This window comes from Echinops telfairi, unplaced genomic scaffold, assembly GCF_000313985.2.
Source record: "Echinops telfairi isolate 266 unplaced genomic scaffold, ASM31398v2 ScPeMD7_24;HRSCAF=84, whole genome shotgun sequence".
Classification (NCBI taxonomy): Eukaryota; Metazoa; Chordata; class Mammalia; order Afrosoricida; family Tenrecidae; genus Echinops; species Echinops telfairi.
The window spans coordinates 301513-310167 of record NW_022103921.1 but is presented as its reverse complement, the minus strand read 5'-3'; the positions used below and the strand labels follow the sequence as shown (position 1 = coordinate 310167).

Here is an 8655-nt window from a genome sequence, read left to right as displayed (position 1 = left end):
CTCCAGTGGCCTACAAATGGGCTTTGGGTCTCCACTCCACACACACACACACACACACATACACACACACACCATTCACTATGGTAAGATTAAGGACCTCACTTTTAGGAACAGATCTTTTCCTGCAAGCCCCTTCACTGACAGTTTTGGCTTATACCCAGTGGGAGGACAGTAAATGCTTAACAACTGGCTGTCCAAAAATAGGCAGAAAAAGAATTTAAAGACTTAAAAGAATGAAAAGTAAAAATAAAATGTGCCTGGATGTATACTTATTAAAAACGTTAATGATATGAAGGATCTGATGCACACAATCACAAAAAAGAAACACCTTAATTTTAAATCCACATGGCCAATTCGTTGTCACAGAAGGCTTTCATTGATTTTTGCCAAACCCCTTTATATCCGTAGGCAACCTCTAATTGCAATATTTAACCATGACTTGAGAAATAGAGTTGCATCCCAATCCATTAATTAAATAGAAGTAGTATCATTAAATCTGCTGTGATTTTCTGCAAAATTATGTCTTACCCTTATAGCAATTATATTCACTGAACTCATTTCTTGTTCAGTTTAAACAGTAAATCAAGCTGAATTTGTAGCTTTTGGTCTTCATGGTATAAATACTCTCTGTGGAGAATTTCAAGCTCTGCTGTGCCATCGCTGTACTCAGCAATATGAAGAAATGTACAGTAGAACACCATGACGCAATGTTTCCACCATACAGATGTAATCGATATCTATCATAACTTCAGGAGCACAGGGTAGCAAAATACAATAATATACTTAGGATGTGTTGCGCTTTGAGTATTACCATCTCTGGTTTTGATATAATTTAATCTTTATATTATATTTTTATAATGGCTATTTGTAACAGTGGACTCTCAAAAGTTCTGAAATGTTAGTCACTGAGTCTCCAGAGCTGCTGCAAGTTGGCTGTATCACACCACTGTACATGATTATTACCAACACTTGGATTCTCCAGTTAAGTTCATTCAAGCAGTCTCCAAGCTGCCCTCTGAAGAGAAAATAGTCACACATCATGAAACATTACTGTTCTTTTTCTCTGGTCACATATATGTACTATAGTCCTGTGAAGTTCAGTGGACGCTGACTGTCTGAAGGTCAAGCACTATGCTTCCTCCTCACTTAGTACAGTGCCAGACACCCAGTTGTTATTAGATCAATATTTGCAGAAATAGTAACCTAAAATGGTTACAGTGTTCCAGGGGACCACAAGTCTTCTGAAGGTATAGAATAATTTATCTTTCTTTCAGTGTCCTTTATGGACAAATGCCATAAAAATAAATATATGTATTTCATTGGGCCTAAAGCCACTCAGCAGGAGAAAGATGAGGTTTATCTTCTGCTATAAAGATTCATATTCTTGGAAACCCACAGGGGCAGTTTTATTCTGTCCTCTATGGACACTTTAAGTCAAGACAATAATGTTTTTGGCCCGGTCATACTCTTAGTTTTAAGTTATGTTTGTTTCTGTGATGTTATAAGCAGATTGTCTGAACACCACCCTGAGATCTTACTCTGGAACACACGTCCAACACATATGCTGGAATATGCAGAGAGCCTGCATCCAAACTCAGATTCCCATGGTAGCAATAATGCCATTCCCTTAGAAGGATAGTGTATAACATTCTATAAGCCACAGGTCTCTCGGTGCTAAGAAGCTGATTTTATCAAACAATTCTGCATTTGCTTGGCACACCAAATTCAGACTCTGCTGTGACTGTCTGATGACATTCTTTTAACCAAAAATTTCAAACTCACTGCCATCTAGTCAATTCTAACTTACAGTAACCATCCAGGACAAAGCAGAACTGCCCTGTGGGTTTCCAAGATTCTAACTCAGAAGAAAACTTCCTCTTTCTCCCACAGAGTGGCTGGTTATTTCGAACTGCTGACCTTGTGGTAGCAGCCCAATGCACAACTGGTTTATAACAAATGAGTTCCATAGAGTGCTGTGGTTCAACCATTGGAATAAAGACACACACCAAGGGTCCATCAGTGCCCTCCTAGTACACCTCCCTGGAATGATGAGAGTATCAGAGGCCCAGTGCTTTCTTTTCTTTCAATGACCTTGACCTACATTCTGTTTTCATTTGCTCAATAAAGACTATATCCAAACTGTGTGGCATAGTAAAACTTTCAGCAAACCCAGACAGAACTCACTTGGTAGAGTAGGTAAAGTTCTGATGGAACCTAATTTCACGACAAGTGCCTGCTGTGTTCCATATTTAGTTCTAAATGAAAAATCTGAGACTAGGAGTCTGGTATGGAGCAGAAAGATCCTATAAATCTTTGTGTGATTTGTAGGTCAGATTCCTAGATACCCTATTCCATAAGTAGCTTATCTCTGAATATCCTATAAATACACACAAACAGAATAAAAAAGACAGTCTAATAAAACCCCAAATTCCCCTAGGTATTCGGAAGCCATTGAGTGACTGTACTCCATGTCAAATTTCTTTACTGATAATTTCTTATTGATCCAGGACTTAACAAATTCTAAAACGTGAGACTTTGTTCTGAGACCCTGTGATTTCATCAAAGGAAGTGTAGCAGCCTCCATCTGCTAGATATTGTGGCAAATGAGTATGCCATAAGCAGGGTTTCGTTGGTGGAGAGTGAACCTTATTTCACCGAAGGCTCTACTGATGATTCAACAAATAGAAGGCATGTCCCAAAAGATGTTAACTATTTATACCAATATATTTTACCTTTTTATTTTTAAATGGTTTTTCAGGCATACAATTTAACCATTCAATCAAATTAAGAAGAATTGTACAATCAATTTCAGAACATTTTCTTCTTGTGATCTTTGTTGTTAGCTTCCTATTTCCTCAAATCCTCCCCTGTGAAGCCCCCCGGCAATTATCAATCCAGTTACTGCCTCTGTGGATCTACCTATCCTGGATTCTGTATGCAAAAATCATACAAACACCACCAGAAAACAAATAAATAAACCCCAAAACAATGACTAGACAAAACATAGAAGAATGTCAATCAAAAAGAAAGCAGAAAATATTAAAAACTGAAACAACTTTAAATGGGACAAAAGGGAGAGCAAATAATAAGGTAAATTTTAACCCAACTCCATCTGCCATAATCAACTATACAATCCTCTCTGCTCACATCTTTCCACTATAGACAAAATGGGATCCACTAGAAGCTTAATCCATGTGAGGACACTGCAATTGGATTTTGGGCTTCCACTGTCATCTGTAGCCTTCTGAAAACTACTTTGTGGTAGTTACATAATCTGTTGTCAATTTGAGACAACAGTGAAGGGGTGGAGTTTAGTCTGTTAATCAGGTCACCGCTTGATGACCTCATTTGGAGACACGAAGGAGATAAATAGCTCATTGGAGGCAGGACACATGCGGACTCCCTGCAAGACATTACTGACAATGAGCCTGAAAGAGCTACATTTAGGCTGCCAGAGCCCTGGGAGCTGCTGGAGCCACCTGGGGACCCCTGCCAGCACTGAGATATTTCTACTGCCACTGGATCCACAAGAAATTCCACCCACTGGCCTGTGATCATCCTGCATTCGGCATTATTGCATGGCTGTGTGAGTCTAAAGAGGAATTTATGGACCAGCATTGGACATATGGGTTAATATTGGACTTATAGACTTGGTCTGGACTGGGCTGGGATATTTTCTCAATATTCAATTGCTCTTATATAGAAAGTTCTTTCTTATACACATATGAGTGCCCATGAATTTGTTTCTCTAGTGTACCCAGACTGACACATTATTGTACCTGGGGAGTGGAATGCTAGAGAAACAAATCATAAAGATGGAGAGTGATTCTTTGTTTGACCTCTGCCTCGTGGTAATTTTTTTCTCTCTGGCTAGCCGAAGGTCAGATATAGCCATGCAGTTCACGGTGTTGTCTTTTGGAAAGAATATGGGGATTTAAAGTTTTGATTCCTGGAAATTGTCCTTGGTAAATCCTCTCTGAAATGGTGAAAATTATTGTGATAAATGTGAGTCTCGAGCTCGAGTGGCAAAATCGCCCCTTGAATTTCTCTGAGACCAGGCTGCTTGGTCAAAATGGCTGACAGAAAGCCTGGCTCTGGCTTGAAGCTGTCAGAGGCCGAATCCTATACTTTGTAGCAATGGAATATTTTAGATAAGGATTTAGATAAGCTAGATAAGGATTGAACTTGACTGTTTTAAGAATTGAGTTTAGGATTTGATTCTACTTTGTTTATACTGCTATCTTCTGCTTATTATTGTTGATAAAATGATTGATAGAAATGATTATTGGGAAGTATGAAAATAGAGTTTGTAAGCCTTTCCTTGAGCCATTAAAATTGGACCGTTAAATGGGTTAGGGCACACCTGCAAAGAAGGCTCTGAAAAGCTAAGCCCCACCCAGTGCTTTGGAGTACTCAGGACATTTCCATTCCAAGAGACTTGCTTAGGGGGCTGTTGACAGATTGAGGGAAAAGGAACTCTTTGGATTTTTGAATTTTGAACTGGTGGTTTTTGTCAGAAGTTGGAGAAAATCTGGAACCATGAAGAAAACTCCTCTCTAGGGCTGAGCATTAAAGGCAGCCTGTGGCAGCCTGAAACGTTTGCTAGGTGACCACCTGGATCCACTTGTTGAGTGGATGTGGAAGGAAAGCAGCAATAAACAGATGGGTTGAGTCTGGCCACTGACACCTGTGGACCTGGTTTACAGGGACTAGAGAAGAAGATGAGAACAGGTTGACTGGGCTGAAGTTCATGACCTAGCCCAAAGAGGCTAGGGTAATTGAGAATTTGTGGCCATGGTCTAAAGGCAAGGCAACCCTGGTGAAGCTAAGTGAGGCAGCACACATTAAGGTGACTAGACCCGGACCAGATGAAGATTTTTGAGCCTGTGAATTGGTCCATAATGCTGCTGACTTTATGGATGGCCTGTCCTGATTTGACTTTGCTTATGGATGTGGACTTCACAAGGTTCCAACTGGAATGAAGATTCTTCACGTCAAAGAATATGATTGTCTCCTCAGAGCACTGGGTTGATGTAAGTGGGCAGTACAGAAATTGGATACCCAAAATTGGGTGGATAAAGGCAGGAAGTAGCTGGCTTACAAACTTTCACAGGTGGGGGAAATATATTCATAGGACTATAGGACTACTGTGTAGGTGTTATTTAACTGCAATTATTAAGCATAGGATATTTTGTTTTGTTCATTTATAGAATGTTATGTTTAAATGAGGGTGGCACATATTGAATTGTATGCATTTTAATTTTATCCTGCTAGGTACAGATATGATTTTATTATTGTTTGTTTGAAGATTATATATGGCTAAAGAGTTGTGTGACAGTGTCAAATTGACAATGGGTAGCGTGTGATAGTTACTTAATCTGTTGTCAATTTGAGCCTTAAGAGTGAAGGGGTGGTGTTTAGCCTGTCAATCAGGTCGCAGCTTGATGATCTCATTTGGAGGCACTAAGGAGATAAATAGCTCACTAGAGATGGGACACACGTTCACTCCCTGCAAGACATAACTGACAACGAGCCTGAAGGAGCTTCACTCATGCAGCCAGAGCCCTGGGAGCTGGAGGAGCTATGTGGAGACCCCTGTCAGCGCTGAGATGCTTCTACCACCACTGGATCCACAAGACTTTCCACCCACTCTTCTGTGGCATTATTGCATGGTTGTGTAAGCCTAAATAGGAATTTGTGGACTAATACTGGACATATGGGCTAATATTAGACTTATGAACTTGATCTGGACTGGGCTGGGATGTTTTCTCAATATTCGATTGCTCTTGTATAGAAAGCTTTTTCTTATACACATGAGCACTCATGAATTTGTTTCTCTAGTCTACCCAGACTGACACACAGTTGTTCATAAGTTAAACTCTGATAGCATTCCTTTCTTTGATTCTGGATTTTATTATTTCTAATCTTTGTATTACACAGACTAGTGTGCATCTTCTATATAGGCTTACTTGACACCTCACATAGATGGCTGCTTGTTCAAGGCAAGCCTTTAAGATTCCAGATACTATTCTTTCTGAACCAGGCACCATCTGGTTTCATCACCACATTTTGCTATAGCACCCATATCTTCAGTGATCTCTTCATGAGGCATTTTGATTTTAAAATTGTTTCTGATAATCTTGTGTGTTGAATACTTAACATCACTAAAAGATATAGTTAGTGGCCTTTTAAACAAATCTTAGTGTAGGGCTAGGCTCCTGACATGCCTATGTTTCTAGCCTCACTCCAGTGATTTGTTCTGTTCTTAAGATGGATGCGAAAGGGCATGAATAATAATGGCCATCGCTATAGAAACTGACTATAAGAAACATTGTGGAAAATGCAGTATAAACATTAATTTTGACGGAAGAGTTTAATCACAGCTTCTGTTCATACTCACAAGTGTTCTACATACACTTGTTTAACCTGAACACCAAAACCCTCTGAGAAAGGGTGCCGACTACGAAAACTACTGAAAAACCCAATTATTAATTTTGATGGAAACATCTTACTTCAAAATATTTTCAATGACCTATGAATCTGTTAGGAGACCTGGGGGTAAGTGGTTACACATCTGAGTTGCAATCCTCAAAGTGAGCAGTTCATAAATAATTATAGTCTCAGAAACTCAAAGGGGGTCAGTTCTACCCTGTCCTATAGCCTAGGTATGAGTTGGTATCAACTCAATGGCAGTGAGTAATAAGTAAATGCCTCTGTTACACATGCACTTTGTAACTGGCACCGTGGTTCCCAGTCAATAAGTAACTTAGTGTCATACTAGACAACATCATAGCAGAAAGACGTTCTTGTTATTTAATAATAAGTGGACAAAGAAGACAGCCTGCTAACACATGCACAAGGTTCGCATCTGCATAGCTCACAACCATCCAACAAATACCTGTAGCATTTGTATTGATCAGCATTCTCTACCATTATTCCTAGCTCTGAAACTAACTCATCTTCCTTTAAAAAAAAATTTTTTTTAATCCCAGCATATAGTGTCAAGGTTGATGTCATTGTGGTTTCTTTAACTCTTGCATAAAAGTGGCACAGCGGTTACAGATTGGGCTGCTAGCCGCAAGGGTAGCAGTTCAAAACCACCAGCTGCGCCACAGGAGAAAGACGAAGCTTTCTACTCCTGTAGAGAGTTACAGTCTCCGAAACCCACAGGGGAAGCTCTATTCTGTAGGGTCATTATGAATCAGAATCCACTCGATGGCACAGTTTGGTTTTGAATTATCTGCACATAATAATTGTAAGGAGCCAAGATGGTGCAATGGTTAAGAGGCTGGCAGCTAAAAGAAAGCTTGGCAGTTCAATCACCTCACACTTCTGCTGAAGTAGACAGACCTAACCATCTGTTCGTCTGAAGTTTATGACCTAGAAAGCCTGATGGAGCATGGTCTAAATGGACTACACACCATGCAGCAACAACAACAACAACAACACAATAGCTCTGGAAGCTTAATGTATCTTTAAGGATATCAGGTCATTCTCAGATCCCAAACACAGTCAATGTGGAGGATCTGAGACCTTTGCATATATTCCTGCTGGCAGTTCTTCACATTCAAACCTAAAGCATAAATAAATAAATTTCGCCCTGGACAATATTGCACTGATTACCAAATGCCAAATTAACATTCACGTTCCATTTCGAAGGTGACACACCTGCTTTTGCTTACAAGTAATTTAAATGTCTTTAATAACTGCAAATTGGTAGAGCATGCCTCACACAGTCATTGAATTTCAGTGTTTTGATGCCAGTCGACCTGTGTTCCAACAACCTTCTCAGTGTTTTCCGATTCATCATCAAACCATAATGGAAAATGCAAAAGAGCACAAACCACCTCCATGTAGAAAATTATGACCTAGATGGCACGATAAAGCAAATGTACATGAAAAGGTAAATGATAAGGTTCTTTACAATTGTGTTTAGTATTCCCAGGTAACAATAGAAAGGATATTAATGATTGTTGTTCTTGGGTGCAACCCATACATAACAGAAGGAAACCCTGCCATGTCCCATGCCATGCTCACCATTGTCCTTATGTTTGAGCACACTTTTATGGCCATTGTCAATCCTTCTCATCAAGCGTCTTCCTCTTTTTCATTGGTTCTTTACTTTACAAAGCATGATCTACTTCTCCAGGGATTTGAATGATGGGTGCGTGATTAGTTAAAAGAGTTCATGCAAATCCATCTGGTCACAAACCCTGCTCCCTCTACCACTTAGAAAGGTCTGCCAAGCTTTCATTATATGCCAACATTCTCAGGCTTTACCTCTCAATAAAATATGTCCAAAGGACATATTCAAATAGAAGGGAATAAGGTCCCTATGATGTGTGGATGTAAGACTTTGGGAGACTTACCTGTCAAAGGGATTCTAGAATGTTCTTCCCAGCAGGGACAGCACCTCAGATTATCTTTTGCTGTGACATATTGAAGGAGCTCACCAAGTTCACTGATAATAAAAATGATGATCAGCTTTCCCAAATGCCTTCATTCTAAGGTTTATGTGAGAAATTACCTCTTACAAAAAATTCTGTCCTGGGGGTGTCGAACGGATTACTGAAGACAAATGGGTGCATAAGCAAATGTGGCGAAGAAAGCTGATGGTGCCAGGCTATCAAAAAGTATAGCGTCTGGGGTCTTAAA

At 39.7% G+C, this 8655-nt stretch overlaps 1 long non-coding RNA gene across 1 annotated transcript in view; it reads right to left on the bottom strand.

Moving 5' to 3' along the window:
* Positions 1-8655, bottom strand: part of LOC123521566 — a 138464-nt gene that overhangs the window by 117081 nt on the left and 12728 nt on the right. Inside the window, exon 2 of the long non-coding RNA XR_006679987.1 lies at positions 8370-8461. This is a non-coding gene — a long non-coding RNA (uncharacterized LOC123521566). The remainder of the gene's footprint in view (positions 1-8369; positions 8462-8655) is intronic.